This window comes from Aegilops tauschii, chromosome 6 (assembly GCF_002575655.3).
Source record: "Aegilops tauschii subsp. strangulata cultivar AL8/78 chromosome 6, Aet v6.0, whole genome shotgun sequence".
Lineage (NCBI taxonomy): Eukaryota > Viridiplantae > Streptophyta > Magnoliopsida > Poales > Poaceae > Aegilops > Aegilops tauschii.
Window position 1 is genome coordinate 81941662 of NC_053040.3, and position 19254 is coordinate 81960915.

General features: G+C 45.9%; 1 long non-coding RNA gene across 1 annotated transcript; it reads left to right on the top strand.

Moving 5' to 3' along the window:
- Window positions 1-1849: 1849 nt before the first annotated feature.
- LOC120967381 (uncharacterized) lies at window positions 1850-2826 on the top strand. Its single transcript, XR_005761180.3, has 2 exons — window positions 1850-2218; window positions 2591-2826. It is a non-coding gene; the product is annotated as an uncharacterized lncRNA (long non-coding RNA).
- The last annotated feature ends 16428 nt before the right edge of the window (window positions 2827-19254 follow it).

A 19254-nucleotide genomic window follows, 5' to 3' on the forward strand; every position in this document is an offset into this window, starting at 1 on the left:
AAAATAATCTCAAAAAACACTTTTCTAAAAAAAAGTCTCACTTTCATCTTCCAAAAATAATATTAAAAAAATATAAAATTTTCTCGCCACGGCCAACCGGCATGCGCCACGTGGCCATGCTGGTTGGCCGCCCTTCTCGCGCACGTTATTGTGTTTGATGGCTGGGTAGTTTTTTTTTGGCTTTTGAGCTTTGTAACTTTGTGATGGTTTCTTTGGTGGAAATTGATGTGGGGCTCGTTGTTGAAAATAAAAATATGACCTCTTTTTTTTAGGAACTTCATAGAAATTTTGGAAAATTCCATCAATTGGGAAACTTTTCTAAAGCTCGTGTTTTTTTAACAACGCAGATGTTCACATATATGCACATATACTCACCCATATTAACGCATCCACGCACATCCTACTCCTATGAGCACCTCCAAAAAACCATGCCGGCACATTATTTTAAGATCCGCGAGTGAATCGGATGGCAGCACAATCCGCAGGAACCAGTGGCATCACCGCATCAGTAAACAGAAGTGACGTGGACATGGCAGCTACCGGACCAGTTCTACTCTAGCTAGCTAGCCAGCCCTTTTTGTGCCACTAAAACGTGGGACATGCTCGTACTGGAGCCGCTGCCTTTTATGTATGGTCGGGTGTGCATATTGTCAAGGAACGGATGATGGATTGATTACTGAGCGATGACCATGTCAGAGTAGTTCTAGCTAGTGATGTGTGACGACGAAGCCGATGATCAACCCCTCACCTAATCGAGCGAGGGAGCGCAACGAAGGTCTCATCGCCATCAGCTGATCCGTGCCCGGAAGAACAACCTTGAGAGTTCGTTGTCACGAGAAGCCCTCGTGCTCGGGCTTGAAGGAGGCTCAACCCTCAAGCCGCCATTTCTTCTCCAAGAGCGACTCGTCTATTATGTCAAATCACATCGTCACCCGCACATGTAGGTCATCTCTAGCTCAGACTTTCAAATAACCTGCATACGTCCGAATCGAGCTGTTCGGACGCACTTTGCCAATCAACGCGGCATTCAGAGACCAATGACAAAGCTGGACATCCGAAGATGCGACTGCATTCCAGAAAATAATAGCAAGATTCAGTTAGATCGTCCACGCATTGAAAAACTAATGTTTGCCCGATGAACATGCATGGACACATGGTTTTGATTTGGAAGCTGAGGTACGGAGACTTTTTGAAGATACACGAGCTGGTCCGAAGATGATCGATCCTCTGAGGAACATGTGAAAAGGCATGAAGGTACTTTAAAACTAAATTAAGATCGGAAGTGAACATGGCATGCCAGCCAGGATGGGAAGGAAGGCAAGTGCTGTGGTGGTTGAACTGGTTTCCACATCGGGAGGTGTTGGACTTTCTCACGCACAAAGACAAGGAGCAGGGAACCACCATCTCCTGCATGTACTCCGATCCACTACTAACTAGATTCATTACTGAATAACAAAATTTCTGTCTTTTTTGTAATTTTTTTGCTACTCCCTTTGATTCAAAATAAATGTCGCAGTTCTTAACTAGGGTTAGTTCTTTTTAAGGATCGAAGGTAGTATTTCTATTTTTGTTTTGGACTGTGCTAACTTCCGACTGACCGGAAGATAAGCAACAGATCCATACGCCTCCTTCTTCCTACTTAATCACGCATGCATGCAACCTTACTAGCTAATCCCGTGGGTGGTAGCCGAGGAAACACATGCAGCCGGGGGTCGGGCTCTCCTGCTGGAATCCCTGCACGCACTATCGTGCAGGGCACCAGCGGCCAACACGTGGCCTGGTGGACCCCATCACTTAATGAACAGATTTTGTTTTGTTTATAATTTTCTGAAAAGTCCTTCTCCTTGCCTTATCCATCGTGGACGCTTCGAGCTAGTACTACCATTATTCCACTGAACTGAGCTCCGTGAGTGAGAGAGATAGAGAGTTCCAGAAAGTGAGGTCCACCGTCTGGCGGCGTCGTGGTCGTGGCGAGCGACAGAGGGAGCAGCCGCGGCTGCCGCTGCCTGACTCCGGCGCGCCCAAGCCCCGGCCAAGGCTGGAGCAGCTGCTCTGTCATGCCGCCGTTCCCCTCCTGGACCGACCAGATCCCTTGGAGAAGGTGGGGAACTGCAGGGCATGCGGCCGGCTGGGTGCAGCACTGCTTCGCCGGGATGCCGCAAGAGGCCGTGCAGGCGGACATCAAGACGGGAGCCCGATGCACACTCGCCGCACAGAGGTTAGTGGTAGCTGATATCTTCATCTATCCTGTACTAGTAGCTAGCTTTCGATGGCTTCAAACTAGTACAAGGGCTATCCAATTAATTACTACTAGTATGTTGCTAAGATAACCGTTAATTTGAGATTAAACTAGCTTTCAGTGACTTCAAACTAGGCAGCGTCATGTAGCTATGTTCTCTGTTTTTATCACACGACTACAATAATCTCTATCATTACAATTGGCAAAGAAGACACAAGAAACAGACCTATGAAAGATGAAGTACGTGGAGCTAAGTCTCAAGGATTAATTTGCATGTCATAGATTAAGCTCTTCCTTTGTTTCTGTTTAATCTTGTCCCCTCCATATGATGAGAGTGTTGATAATTTGCAGATTCAAGACACAACAACAAACCTATGGATGAAGTCGCAGGAGCTCCTTCCATGCCGAAGAACACCGTAGATGCTGGTCCACGTGAGAGATCAATTCTCTATCGATCCTGATCTATTCATGTGTGATCCACAATGGAGTAGATAGATAGGAGAAAGGATGTTGGAGATTTTGGCGGCAATCTGTTGATACGCGCGAGAAAGAAAGGCAGTTTTACTGATTTTCTGTAATTAGAGAGATACAGGCTGGTTGTTTTAGTGATGGGGTCCACCAGGCCACGTGTTGGCCGCTGGTTGGCCCTGCACGATAGTGCGTGCAGGGATCCCAACAGGAGAGCCCGACCCTGCAGCCGGCCTTGATTAATGATTTCATGCATGCATGCAAACTAAAAGACAAAACAGATAATGTCAGCAAAAGATTCTCCCTATTTCGAAACTTTAAAATGTTTTGTAGCTCAAATCGTCGCTCCGATTTAAAATCCGTTTTCACGTAAAAATTCGCCATAACGAGAGCATCGAAACAAGATCCCATATTGGTATGTTTCGACGACTTCTTTTTCAGGCCAAAAGTTACCATGCCCATAGTGTGTAACTTATCATGGGGTTACACTGAAGTTATCAGGGGTATGTTTCAACTACTTTTTTTGCCTAGGTCAAAATTTACCATGGTATTGTAAGTAAATTATGCAATACCCACAGTCTACGATCGATGTCATCCTTGGGCCATGAGATGAGGTCCACATGCCAACATGGCATGACCCACATATCAAACAAAAAATTACGCATTATGCCTAGCTAGACCGGTTTAGGTATGTGCCAGACCGTGTAGTGCTTAGGTCTATGGTGCGTAGAGTACCATGGCATTTACTGTTGGGGAACGTAGTAATAATTCAAAATTTTCCTACGTGTCACCAAGATCAATCTAGGAGATGCTAGCAACTAGAGAGAGGGAGTGCATCTTAATACCCTTGAAGATCGCTAAGAGGAAGCGTTACAAGAACGCGGTTGATGGAGTTGTACTCGCGGCGATTCAAATCGCGGAAGATCCGATCTAGCACCGAACGGACGGCGCCTCCGCGTTTAACACACGTACAGCCCGGGGACGTCTCCTCCTTGTTGATCCAGCAAGGGGAGAGGAGATGTTGAGGGAGAGCTCTGGCAGCACGACGGCGTGGTGGTGGAGCTTGCAGTTCTCCGGCAGGGCTTCGCCAAGCACTACGGAGGAGGAGGAGGTGTTGGGGAGGGAGAGGGCTGCGCCAGGGAAAGGGTGCGGCTGCCCTCTCTCTCCCTCACTATATATAGGGGAAAGGGGGGGAGGAGGAGGCGCCCTAGGGTTTCCCTAGGGGAGGGGCGGCGGCCACAGGGGAAACCATAGATGGGTTTGGGCGCCCCCACCCCTAGGAAACTTGCCCCCCAAGCCGGGAGGGGTGGCTGCCCTAGGGGAGGCGCCCCCACCTCTCCACGTTACGTGAGATGGGGTGGGAGGGGCGCACAGCCCCTTAGTGGGCTGATGTGCCCCCTCCCCTTGGCCCATAAGCCCCCCAACGCTTGCCGGGGCCTCCGAAACCCCTTTCGGACACGCTGGTCGTCACCCGGTACCCCCGGAACGATGCCGGACTCCAATACCCTTCGTCCAATATATTGATCTTCACCTCCGGACCATTCCGGAGTTCCTCGTCACGTCCGAGATCTCATCCGGGACTCCAAACAACCTTCGGTAACCACATACTATTTCCCATAACAACTCTAGCGTCACCGAACCTTTAGTGTGTAGACCCTACGGGTTCGGGAACCATGCAGAGATGACCGAGACACCTCTCCGGCCAATAACCAATAGCGGGATATGGATACCCATATTGGCTCCCACATGTTCCACGATGATCTCACCGGATGAACCACGATGTCGGGGATTCAATCAATCCCATATTCAATTCCCTTTGTCTATCGGTATGTTACTTGCCCGAGATTCGATCGTCGGTATCCCCATACCTCGTTCAATCTCGTTACCGGCAAGTATCTTTACTCGTTCCGTAACGCATGATCCCGTGGCTAATTCCTTAGTCACATTGAGCTCATTATGATGATGCATTACCGAGTGGGCCCAGAGATACTTCTCCGTTATACGGAGCGACAAATCCCAGTCTCGATTCGTCCAACCAACAGACACTTTCGGAGATACCTGTAGTGCACCTTTATAGCCACCCAGTTACATTGTGACGTTTGGTACACCCAAAGCATTCCTACGGTATCCGGGAGTTGCAGAATCTCATGGTCTAAGGAAACGATACTTGACATTAGAAAAGCTCTAGCAAAACGAACTACACGATCTTGTGCTATGCTTAGGATTGGGTCTTGTCCATCACATCATTCTCCCAATGATGTGATCCTGTTATCAACGACATCCAATGTCCATGGTCAGGAAACCATGACCATCTATTGATCAACGAGCTAGTCAACTAGAGGCTCACTAGGGACATATTACGATCTATGTATTCACACATGTATTACGGTTTCCGGTTAATACAATTATAGCTTGAATAATAGACAATTATCATGAACAAGGAAATATAATAATAACCATTTTATTATTGCCTCTAGGGCATATTTCCAACATTTACGCTGAGGTTATTGAGGGTATGTTTTTCAATTTGTTCTCCCCGGATCAAAGTTACCGCGGTCTGTGGTGGAATATTACCGTATTATTTACACAAAAAGGTATCGAGGTTATGTCTTCTTGAAGGAACAAATGAGTGAAAGTTACCGTGGTGTTCGTACATGAGTTATCAGCTCTGGTGTGCGTATAGTATCATGTTATTTACACAGAAATTATCGGGGGTATCTTTTTTCAACAACTTTTATTCCAGGTTCAAAAGTAACCACAGTATTTGTACCTGAGTTATCAACTCTGTTGTACATGTATTATCATGTTATTTGCACAGAAGTTATCATGACACCTAGTTATCATGGTGTTTGTACGTGAGCTATCAATTCAGATAGCAATATATTATCATGTTATTTACATAGAAGTTATCAGAGGTGTGTCGCAACACCCCCCCCCCCCAGCCCAATGTTATCAACAATAGTTTCCCCCTGGGTCAAAGTTATCATGATGTTTGTACGTAAGCTATGAAATACATTGTGAGTAAAGTATCATGCTATTTACACAAAATTTATTAGGGGTATATTTCCAACAGCTTTCCCCCAGGTCAAACTTACCATAGTGTTGTATATAATTTATCATGTCTGCAGTGTGTAAATTAACATGCTATTTACACAGAAATTACGGGGTATCTTTTCAATACTTTTTTTTCCGGATCGAAGTTATCATTGTGTTTGAACGCAAGTTACCGGAACTGCGGTGACTAAATTATCATGCAATTAACAAAAAAAATTAAACGGTGGGGGGGGGGGGGGGTGGGGTTGTTTTCGACAACTTTTTTCTCAGGGTCAAAGTTATCACGATATTTGTATCTTAGTTATGAAGGAAATATGCCCTAGAGGCAATAATAAAGTTATTATTTATTTCCTTATATCATGATAAATGTTTATTATTCATGCTAGAATTGTATTAACCGGAAACATAATACTTGTGTGAATACATAGACAAACAGAGTGTCACTAGTATGCCTCTACTTGACTAGCTCGTTGATCAAAGATGGTTATGTTTCCTAGCCATTGACATGAGTTGTCATTTGATTAACGGGATCACATCATTAGGAGAATGATGTGATTGACTTGACCCATTCCGTTAGCTTAGCACTTGATCGTTTAGTATGTTGCTATTGCTTTCTTCATGACTTATACATGTTCCTATGACTATGAGATTATGCAACTCCCGTTTACCAGAGGAACATTGTGTGTGCTACCAAACGTCACAACGTAACTGGGTGATTATAAAGGTGCTCTACAGGTGTCTCCGAAGGTACTTGTTGGGTTGGCATATTTCGAGATTAGAATTTGTCACTCCGATTGTCGGAGAGGTATCTCTGGGCCCTCTCGGTAATGCACATCACTTAAGCCTTGCAAGCATTGCAACTAATGAGTTTGTTGCGAGATGATGTATTATGGAACGAGTAAAGAGACTTGCCGGTAACGAGATTGAACTAGGTATTGAGATACCGACGATCGAATCTCGGGCAAGTAACATACCGATGACAAAGGGAACAACGTATGTTGTTATGCGGTCTGACCGATAAAGATCTTCGTAGAATATGTGGAGCCAATATGAGCATCCAGGTTCCGCTATTGGTTATCGACCGGAGACGTGTCTCGGTCATGTCTACATAGTTCTCGAACCCGTAGGGTCCGCACGCTTAACATTTCGATGACAGTTATATTATGAGTTTATATGTTTTGATGTACCGAAGGTTGTTCAGAGTCCCGGATGTGATCACGGACATGACGAGGAGTCCTGAAATGGTCGAGACATGAAGATTGATATATTGGAAGCCTATGTTTGGATATCGGAAGGGTTCCGGGTGAAATCGGGATTTTACGGGAGTACCGGGAGGTTACCGAAACCCCCCGGCAACATAATGGGCCTTAGTGGGCCTAGGTGGAAGAGAAGAGAGGCGGCTAGGGCTGGGCCGCGCGCCCCTCCCCCCTAGTCCGAATAGGACAAGGAGAAGGGGGCGGCGCCCCCCTCCTTCTTTTCCCTCTCCTCTTTCCCCCCTCCCAAGTCCTAATCCAACTAGGAAAAGGGGGGGGAGTCCTACTCCCGGTGGGAGTAGGACTCCTCCTGGCGCGCCCCAAGGTTGGCCGCACCTCCCCCCTTTGATCCTTTATATACGGGGGCAGGGGGCACCCCAAAGACACAACAATTGATCATTGATCTCTTAGCCGTGTGCGGTGCCCCCCTCCAGCATATTACACCTCGATAATATCATAGCGGTGCTTAGGCGAAGCCCTGCGTCGGTAGAACATCATCATCGTCACCACGCCATCGTGCTGACGAAACTCTCCCTCAACACTCGGCTGGATCGGAGTTCGAGGGACGTCATCGAGCTGAACGTGTGCTGAACTCGGAGGTGCCGTGTGTTCGGTACTTGATCGGTCGGATCGTGAAGACGTACGACTACATCAACCGCGTTGTGTTAACGCTTCCGCTTTCGGTCTACAAGGGTACGTGGACAACACTGTCCCCTCTCGTTGCTATGCATCACCATGATCTTGCGTGTGCGTAGGAATTTTTTTGAAATTACTACGTTCCCCAACAGTGGCATCCGAGCCTGGTTTTATGCGTAGATGTCATATGCACGAGTAGAACACAAGTGAGTTGTGGGCGATATAAGTCATACTGCTTACCAGCATGTCATACTTTGGTTCGGCGGTACTGTTGGATGAAGCGGCCCGGACCGACATTACGCGTACGCTTACGCGAGACTGGTTCTTCCGACGTGCTTTGCAGAGAGGTGGCTGGCGGGTGTCAGTTTCTCCAACTTTAGTTGAACCGAGTGTGGCTACGCCCGGTCCTTGCGAAGGTTAAAACAACACCAACTTGACAAACTATCGTTGTGGTTTTGATGCGTAGGTAAGAACGGTTCTTGCTCAGCCCGTAGCAGCCACGTAAAACTTGCAATAACAAAGTAGAGGACGTCTAACTTGTTTTTGCAGGGCATGTTGTGATGTGATATGGTCAAGGCATGATGCTATATTTTATTGTATGAGATGATCATGTTTTGTAACCAAGTTATCGGCAACTGGCAGGAGCCATATGGTTGTCGCTTTATTGTATGCAATGCAATCGCCATGTAATTGCTTTACTTTATCACTAAGCGGTAGCGATAGTCGTAGAAGCAATAGTTGGCGAGACGACAACGATGCTATGATGGAGATCAAGGTGTCGCGCCGGTGACGATGGGGATCATGACGGTGCTTCGGAGATGGAGATCACAAGCACAAGATGATGATGGCCATATCATATCACTTATATTGATTGCATGTGATGTTTATCTTTTATGCATCTTATCTTGCTTTGATTGACGGTAGCATTATAAGATGATCTCTCACTAAATTTCAAGATAAAAGTGTTCTCCCTGAGTATGCACCGTTGCCAAAGTTCGTCGTGCCCAGACACCACGTGATGATCGGGTGTGATAAGCTCTACGTCCATCTACAATGGGTGCAAGCCAGTTTTGCACACGCAGAATACTCAGGTTAAACTTGACGAGCCTAGCATATGCAGATATGGTCTCGGAACACTGAGACCGAAAGGTCGAGCGTGAATCATATAATACATATGATCAACATAGTGATGTTCACCATTGAAAACTACTCCATTTAACGTGATGATTGGTTATGGTTTAGTTGATTTGGATCACGTGATCACTTAGATGATTAGAGGGATGTCGATCTAAGTGGGATTTCTTAAGTAATATGATTAATTGAACTTAAATTTATCATGAACTTAGTACCTGATAGTATCTTGCTTGTCTATGTTGATTGTAGATAGATGGCCCGTGCTGTTGTTCCATTGAATTTTAATGCGTTCCTTGAGAAAGCAAAGTTGAAAGATGATGGTAGCAATTACACGGACTGGGTCCGTAACTTGAGGATTATCCTCATTGCTGCACAAAAGAATTACGTCCTGGAAGCACCGCTGGGTGCCAGGCCTGCTGCAGGAGCAACACCAGATGTTATGAACGTCTGGTAGAGCAAAGCTGATGACTACTCGATAGTTCAGTGTGCCATGCTTTACGGCTTAGAACCGGGTCTTCAACGACATTTTGAACGTCATGGAGCATATGAGATGTTCCAGGAGTTGAAGTTAATATTTCAAGCAAATGCCCGGATTGAGAGATATGAAGTCTCCAATAAGTTCTACAGCTGCAAGATGGAAGAGAATAGTTTTGTCAGTGAGCATATACTCAAAATGTCTGGGTATAACAATCACTTGATTCAACTGGGAGTTAATCTTCCGGATGATAGCGTCATTGACAAAATTCTTCAATCACTGCCACCAAGCTACAAGAGCTTCGTGATGAACTATAACATGCAAGGGATGGATAAGACGATTCCCGAGCTCTTCGCAATGCTAAAGGCTGCGGAGGTAGAAATCAAAAAGGAGCATCAAGTGTTGATGGTCAATAAGACCACTAGTTTCAAGAAAAAGGGCAAAGGGAAGAAGAAGGGGAACTTCAAGAAGAACAGCAAGCAAGTTGCTGTTCAGGAGAAGAAACCCAAGTCTGGACCTAAGCCTGAGACTGAGTGCTTCTACTACAAGCAGACTGGTCACTGGAAGTGGAACTGCCCTAAGTATTTGGCGGATAAGAAGGATGGCAAGGTGAACAAAGGTATATGTGATATACATGTTATTGATGTGTACCTTACTAGAGCTCGCAGTAGCACCTTGGTATTTGATACTGGTTCTGTTGCTAATATTTGCAACTCGAAACAGGGACTACGGATTAAGCGAACACTGGCCAAGGACGAGGTGACGATGCGCGTGGGAAACGGTTCCAAAGTTGATGTGATCGCCGTCGGCACGCTACCTCTACATCTACCTTCGGGATTAGTATTAGACCTAAATAATTGTTATTTGGTGCCAGCGTTGAGCATGAACATTATATCTGGATCTTGTTTGATGCGAGACGGTTATTCATTTAAATCAAAGAATAATGGTTGTTCTATTTATATGAGTAATATCTTTTATGGTCATGCACCCTTGAAGAGTGGTCTATTTTTAATGAATCTCGATAGTAGTGATACACATATTCATAAGGTCGAAGCCAAAAGATGCAGAGTTGATAATGATAGTGCAACTTATTTGTGGCACTGTCGTTTAGGTCATATCGGTGTAAAGCGCATGAAGAAACTCCATACTGATGGACTTTTGGAATCACTTGATTATGAATCACTTGGTACTTGCGAACCGTGCCTCATGGGCAAGATGACTAAAACGCCGTTCTCCAAAACTATGGAGAGAGCAACAGATTTGTTGGAAATCATACATACAGATGTATGTGGTCCAATGAATAATGAGGCTCGTGGCGGATATCGTTATTTTCTCACCTTCACAGATGATTTGAGCAGATATGGGTATATCTACTTAAGGAAACATAAGTCTGAAACATTTGAAAAGTTCAAAGAATTTCAGAGTGAAGTTGAAAATCATCGTAACAAGAAAATAAAGTTTCAACGATCAGATCGTGGAGGAGAATATTTGAGTTACGAGTTTGGTCTACATTTGAAACAATGCGGAATAGTTTCGCAACTCACGCCACCCGGAACACCACAATGTAATGGTGTGTCCGAACGTCGTAATCGTACTTTACTAGATATGGTGCGATCTATGATGTCTCTTACTGATTTACCGCTATCGTTTTGGGGTTATGCTTTAGAGACGGCTGCATTCACGTTAAATAGGGCACCATCGAAATCCGTTGAGACGACGCCTTATGAACTGTGGTTTGGCAAGAAACCAAAGTTGTCGTTTCTTAAAGTTTGGGGCTGCGATGCTTATGTGAAGAAGCTTCAACCTGATAAGCTCGAACCTAAATCGGAGAAATGTGTCTTCATAGGATACCCAAAGGAGACTGTTGGGTACACCTTCTATCACGGATCCGAAGGCAAGACATTCGTTGCTAAGAATGGATCCTTTCTAGAGAAGGAGTTTCTCTCGAAAGAAGTGAGTGGGAGGAAAGTAGAACTTGATGAGGTAACTATACCTGCTCCCTTATTGGAAAATAGTTCATCACAGAAACCGGTTCCTGTGACACCTACACCAATTAGTGAGGAAGTTAATGATGATGATCATGGAACTTCAGATCAAGTTGTTACTGAACCTCGTAGGTCAACCAGAGTAAGATCCGCACTAGAGTGGTACGGTAATCCTGTTCTGGAGGTTATGTTACTAGACCATGACGAACCTACGAACTATGAAGAAGCGATGGTGAGCCCAGATTCCGCAAAATGGCTTGAGGCCATGAAATCCGAGATGGGATCCATGTATGAGAACAAAGTATGGACTTTGGTTGACTTGCCCCATGATCGGAAAGCCATTGAAAATAAATGGATCTTCAAGAAGAAGACTGACGCTGACGGTAATGTTACTGTCTATAAAGCTCGACTTGTTGCGAAAGGTTTTCGACAAGTTCAAGGGATTGACTACGATGAGACCTTCTCACCCGTAGCGATGCTTAAGTCTGTCCGAATCATGTTAGCAATTGCCGCATTTCATGATTATGAAATTTGGCAAATGGATGTCAAAACTACATTCCTGAATTGATTTCTGGAAGAAGAGTTGTATATGATGCAACCGGAAGGTTTTGTCGATCCAAAGGGAGCTAACAAAGTGTGCAAGCTCCAACGATCCATTTATGGACTGGTGCAAGCCTCTCGGAGTTGGAATAAACGCTTTGATAGTGTGATCAAAGCATTTGGTTTTGTACAGACTTTTGGAGAAGCCTGTATTTACAAGAAAGTGAGTGGGAGCTCTGTAGCATTTCTGATATTATATGTGGATGACATATTGCTGATTGGAAATGAGATAGAATTTCTGGATAGCATAAAGGGATACTTGAATAAGAGTTTTTCAATGAAAGACCTCGGTGAAGCTGCGTATATATTGGGCATCAAGATCTATAGAGATAGATCAAGACGCTTAATTGGACTTTCACAAAGCACATACCTTGACAAAGTTTTGAAGAAGTTCAAAATGGATCAAGCAAAGAAAGGTTTCTTGCCTGTGTTACAAGGTGTGAAGTTGAGTAAGACTCAATGCCCGACCACTGCAGAAGATAGAGAGAAGATGAAAGATGTTCCCTATGCTTCAGCCATAGGCTCTATCATGTATGCAATGCTGTGTACCAGACCTGATGTGTGCCTTGCTATAAGTCTAGCAGGAAGGTACCAAAGTAATCCAGGAGTGGATCACTGGACAGCGGTCAAGAACATCCTAAAATACCTGGAAAGGACTAAGGATATGTTTCTCGTTTATGGAGGTGACAAAGAGCTCATCGTAAATGGTTACGTCGATGCAAGCTTTGACACTGATCCGGACGATTCTAAATCGCAAACCGGATACGTGTTGACATTGAACGGTGGAGCTGTCAGTTGGTGCAGTTCTAAACAAAGCATCATGGCGGGATCTACGTGTGAAGCGGAGTACATAGTGCATCGGGTCCAATGAAGGAGTTCATATCCGATCTAGGTGTCATACCTAGTGCATCGGGTCCAATGAAAATCTTTTGTGACAATACTGGTGCAATTGCCTTGGCGAAGGAATCCAGATTTCACAAGAGAACCAAGCACATCAAGAGACGCTTCAATTCCATCCGGGATCTAGTCCAGGTGGGAGATATAGAAATTTTCAAGATACATACGGATCTGAATGTTGCAGACCCGTTGACTAAGCCTCTTCCACGAGCAAAACATGATCAGCACCAAGGCTCCATGGGTGTTAGAATCATTACTGTGTAATCTAGATTATTGACCTCAGATCTGAGATAGAAGGTATAGCCAATCGTCTTGTTTGGGTATTCTATGAAGACATAATTTTCCGCTTTGGGTTCGAGCTTTTCTGGCCGAAGCCTATCGACATAAGCATCGTAGCCCCAAACCTTAAGAAACAACAACTTAGGTTTCTTGCCAAACCATAGTTCATACGGTGTCGTCTCCACGGACTTAGATGGTGCCCTATTTAAAGTGAATGTAATTGTCTCTAATGCATAACCCCAAAATGATAGCGGTAGATCAGTAAGAGACATCATAGATCGCACCATATCCAATAGGGTGCGACTACGACACTCGGACACACCATTAAGCTATGGTGTTCTAGGTGGCGTTAATTGTGAAACGATTCCACCTTGTCTTTAGTGATTGCCAAACTCATAACTCAGATACTCTCCCCTTGATCACATCAGAGGAACTTGATCTTCTTGTTATGATGATTCTCGACTTCACTCTGAAATTGCTTGAACTTTTCAAACATTTCAAACTTATGCTATATTAAGTAAATATATCCATATCTACTCAATTCATCGGTGAAGGTGAGAAAATAACGATATCCACTGCGTGCGTCAACACTCATCGGACCGCACACATCAGCATGTGTGATTTCCAACAAGTCACTTGCCTGTTCCATTGTTCCAGAAAACGGGGTGTCAGTCATCGTGCCTATGAGGCATGGTTTGCATGTGTCAGGTGATTCAAAATCAAGTGACTCCAAAATTCCATTAGCATGGAGGTTCTTCATGCGCTTTACACCAATATGACCTAAGTGGCAGTGTCACAAGAAAGTGGTACTATCATTATCAACTCTACATCTTTTGGCATCAATGTTATGAACATGTGTATCACTACGACCGAGATTCAATAAACCATTCACATTGGGTGCATGACCATAGAAGGTATTATTCATGTAAACAGAATAACAATTATTCTCTGTCTTAAATGAATAATTGTATTGCAATAAACATGATCTAATCATGTTCACGCTCAACGCAGGCACCAATGAAAACAACATTTATCTGGGTTCAACATTAATCCCGAAGGTAGATGGAGCGTCCGATGGTGATCATATCATCCTTGGAAACACTTCCAACACATATCGTCAGCTCGCCCTTAGCTAGTCTTCGTTTATTCCGTAGCTTTTGTTTCGAGTTACCAATATTAGCAACTGAACCGGTATCTAATACCCATGTGATACTAGGAGTACTAGTAAGGTACACATCAATAACACATATATCAAATATACTTTTGTTGAAGTTGCCAGCCTTCTTATCTACCAAGTATTTGAGGCAGATCCGCTACCAGTGACCGTTCCCCTAATAGAAGCACTTCGTCTCGGGTTTGGGTTCTTGGGTTTCTTCACTAGAGCGGCAACTGGCTTGCCATTCATGAAGTTTCCCTTCTTGCCCTTGCCTTCTTTGAAACTAGTGGTCTTGTTAACCATCAACACTTGATGCTCCTTCTTGACTTCTACCTTTACGGCCTTAAGCATGACGAACATCTCCGGGATAAACTTCCCTTGCATGTTATAGTTCATCACGAAGCTCTAGTTAGCTTGGTGATAGTGACTAGAGAACTCCGTCAATCACTTCTCTTATCTGGAAGATTAACTCCCACTTGATTTAAGCGATTGAAGTACCCAGAAATTCTGAGCACATGCTCACTGGCTGAGCTATTCACCTCCATCTTGTAGGCAAAGACCTTGTCAGAGGTCTCAAACCTCTCAACACAGGCATGATCCTGAAATACCAATTTCAGCTCTTGGAACATCTCATATGTTCCATGGCGTTCAAAATGCTTTTGGAGCCCCGACTCTAAGCCGCAAAGCATGGCGCACTAAACTATGAGGTAGTCATCAGAACGTGTCTTCCAGGTGTTCACAACATCCACGGACGACGCCAAAGGGGTTGGCACACCGAGCGGTGCATCAAGGACAGAAGCCTTCTGTGTAGCAGTGAGGACAATCCTCAGACTACGGCCCTAGTCCGCACAATTGCTTACAATATCTTTCAACTAAGTCTTTCTCTCGGAACGTATTAAAACAAGGAGCTAAAGCGCGAGCTATTAAACCACAACATAATTTGCAAAGACAATTTAGACTAGGTTCATGATAATTAAGTTCATCTAATCAAATTATTCAATGAACTCCCACTCAGATAGACATCCCTCTAGTCATCTAAGTGATACATGATCCGAATCGACTAGGCCGTGTCCGATAATCACGTGAGACGGACTAGTCATCAACGGTGAACATCTCCATGTTGATCGTACTACTATATGACTTATGTTCAACCTTTCGGTCTCTTGTGTTCCGAGGCCATGTCTGTACATGCTAGGCTCGTCAAGTCAACCTAAGTGTTTCGCATGTGTAAATCTGGCTTACACCCGTTGTATGTGAACGTTAGAATCTATCACACCCAATCATCACATGGTGCTTCAAAACAACGAACCTTTGCAACGGTGCACAGTTAGGGGGAACACATTTCTTGAAATTTTAGTGAGGGATCATCTTATTTATGCTACCGTCGTTCTAAGCAAATAAGATGTAAACATGACAGACATCACATGCAAATCATAAAGTGACATGATATGGCCAATATCATCTTGTGCCTTTTGATCTCCATGTTCGAGGCGCGGCATGATCACCTTCGTCACCGGCATGACACCATGATCTCCATCATCATGATCTCCATCATCGTATCTTCATGAAGTTGTCTCGCCAACTATTACTTCTACTACTATGGCTAACGGTTAGCAATAAAGTAAAGTAATTACATGGCGTTTTCATTGACACGCAGGTCATACAATAAATTAAGACAACTCCTATGGCTCCTGCCGGTTGTCATACTCATCGACATGCAAGTCGTGATTCCTATTACAAGAACATGATCAATCTCATACATCACATATATCATAATTCATCACATCCTTTTGGCCATATCACATCACATAGCATACCCTGCAAAAACAAGTTTGACGTCCTCTAATTGTTGTTGCATGTTTTACGTGGCTGCTATGGGTTTCTAGCAAGAACGTTTCTTACCTACGCAAAAGCAACAATGGTGATATGCCAATTGCTATTTACCCTTCATAAGGACCCTCTTCATCGAATCCGATCCAACTGAAGTGGGAGAGACAGACACCCGCTAGGCACCTTATGCATCAAGTGCATGTCAGTCGGTGAAACCTGTCTCACGTAAGAGTACATGTAAGGTCGGTCCGAGCCGCTTCATCCCACAATGCCACTGTAACGCCCGGATAATCAAGCTACAGTAATCCCACGCCAATGGTGCCACGTCACCACAGTTACTGTTGCTAATCTACCATTAGGTCAAACCGTTTCAAAATTCAAATTCAAAATCAAGCAAACAATAAAAGTTTTCAAATATTAAAACTAAAATGTTCTTCATGTGCCAAATAATCCATACCTAATATTGGTAGTGAACCAACATTTTTGCAAATGTCTAAGTGCACTAAACCACTTTAAAATAGTGGCTAAAACTATAGTTTAAATGCCTTTTTAGTTTATGAAGGTTGCAAACTATTTCAAAAGCCTCGCAATCTTTTTGTGGCAGTGCCCAATAATTCTTTGAAATTGTTTTGGCCAGTGGCATAATTTTGCAATGTCATTATTGGCTAAACAGAAAATGCAAAAGCTGCTGAAAATAAAAAGAAAAGCAAAGAAAAGAAAAAAAAGGAAAAGCAGAGAGAGAGAAAGCCCCTGCCTCACTTGGGCTTCGGCCCACCCGAGCCAGCTGGCCCGGCAGGCCGGCCCACTCCCCCCTCACCGGTCGCTCCCTCCCCTTCCTGTTCCTCTGCTCCGTGTCGCTACAGGGGCGAGGTCGACCCTGACCTCCTCGCCGGGAGAGGATAAGGGCAAAGCCACAGGCTCCCCTCGTCTCCCCACCCCACATGCCCCCTCGCCCTCCCCCGAAACCCTAGCGCGCCCACAATCCCCCTCTCGTCCCCTTCCCCGCCTCTGTTCGAGATGCCCGAGCGCCCCCCTCGCCATCGATCGCCGTAGCCGTGGCCACCGTCGTCCGTTCTTCGCCCCGGCAAGTCCTACAGCTCCGCTGTGGTCCTCTGCTTCCACTACACCGCCGGATCGAGCCCCGGAGCCCCTCGCGTCGCCGCACTCTTCTTCTTCTCCGGCTCGGCCACCGCATCGTCCTCGTCCTTGATCTACGCCACCGGTCCTCCATAAGCCCTCTGCCCAGACCCCACGCTCCCCCGGTGAGCTCCTGCGGCGAACGCGCCGTCCCCTGCCCTCTCTAGCCGCCCGTAGCCACTACCCCGACGAAGCCCGAACCACCGCCGCCTCGTTTGGTCACCGGCGCGTCTCCGGTGACCTTTTGGTCACGGGCTAGTGCCCAACGTGCTCGCCGCGCTGCTTAGAGAACACCCTGCCCTTCCGTTCAAGCTGCTACACGCCGTAGCTCCGTTTTCATCGAGCACCCGTGCACGCCGCCACCTCCGCCGCTCACCGGCGCCGATTCCGGCCAAGTCCGGCGATGCTACCGCCACCACTGGATGCGGCGCTGAGAGCTCGTTCGAATGAGACTAGCCCCGCTCCTCCCCGAGCCCTGTACGCGTTTTCCGGCGAGATCCGAGCCGTGCCGCCGCGTTTGGTATCACCGGCGTTGAGCCGCCGGCCGCGCTGAGCTGGCACACCTGGGGCCACCCCCTGGGTCACTGCCAGCGGGCCCCCTGGCCCCCTGTTGACCAGTTGACCTGGTCAACTAGGCTGACTGGGCAGGCCCCAGCCACTGACGTGCCGGCCCCACCGCTTAATCCTATAATTAAAACATTTTAATAATTAAAACCTAATTAGTTACTAATTAGAGACTGACATGTGGGGCCCAGTAACTATTTAAACTCAAATTAGTTTAATTTAAACTCTGTTAATTAACAGTGGCTCACATGTGGGCGCCACCTGTCTGGTTTGACTGGTCAGCCGACCTGTTGACCTGCTGACGTCAGCATTGCACCATGCTGATGTCATAATTCCCTTTTCTGTTAATTTAAATAATTCCAGAAAATGGTTTAATCTTTGAAAATTCATATAAAATAATCCGTAACTCGGATGAAAATGTTTTCTACATGAAAGTTGCTCAGAACGACGAGACGAATCCGAATACGCAGCCCGTTCGTTCACCACACGTCCCTAGCATAGTGAACCTGCAACATTTCACCTCCGGTCCATCTGTCCGAAAATGCGATACATCGGGAATACTTTCCCGGATGTTCCCCCCCTCCGCCGGTACCACCTACTGCCGCGTTAGGGCACACCTAGTACCGCTCATTGTCATGTCACGCATCGTCATGCTTATGTTTGCATTGTATTTACTGTTTCTTCCCCCTCTTCTCTCTGGTAGACTACGAGACCGACGCTGCTGCTGCCCAGTTCGACTACGGAGTTGACGACCCCTCCTACTTGCCAGAGCAACCAGGCAAGCCCCCCCCCCTTGATCACCAGATATCACCTATTCTTCTCTATACTGCTTGCATTAGAGTAGTGTAGCATGTTACTGCTTTCCGTTAATCCTATCCTGATGCATAGCCTGTCCTTGCTACTACTGTTGTTACCTTTAACTGCAATCCTACATGCTTAGTATAGGATGCTAGTTTTCCATCAGTGGCCCTACATTCTTGTCCGTCTGCTGTGCTATACTATCGGGCCGTGATCACTTGGGCGGTGATCACGGGTATATACTTATATACTATATACATGACACCTGTGGTGACTAAAGTCGGGTCGGCTCGTAGGAGTACCCGCAAGTGGATCTTTGTGGCAGAGCGACAGGGCAGGTTGAGACCACCTAGTCGAGAGGTGGACCTGGCCCTGGACGTCGTCCGCGGTTACTTCAAAATAACACGTTTAACGAGTTCTTGGTATTTGATCTGAGTCTGGCCATTTGGTCTATACGCACTAACCAACTACGCGGGAACAGTTATGGGCACTCGTCGTCGTGGTATCAGCCGAAGCCTTCGTGACGTCAGCGACTGAGTGGCGCGCGCCGGATTGGACTGGAACGCCACTAGGCTAGGTCTGCTTCCGGCCGCGTTCGCAACGTGCAGGTGTGCAATGGGCGATGGGCCCAGACCCCTGCGCCTTAGGATTTAGACCGGCGTGCTGACCTCTCTGTTGTGCCTAGGTGGGGCTGCGACGTGTTGATCTTACGAGTCCGGGCATGACCCAGAAAAGTGTGTCCGACCAAA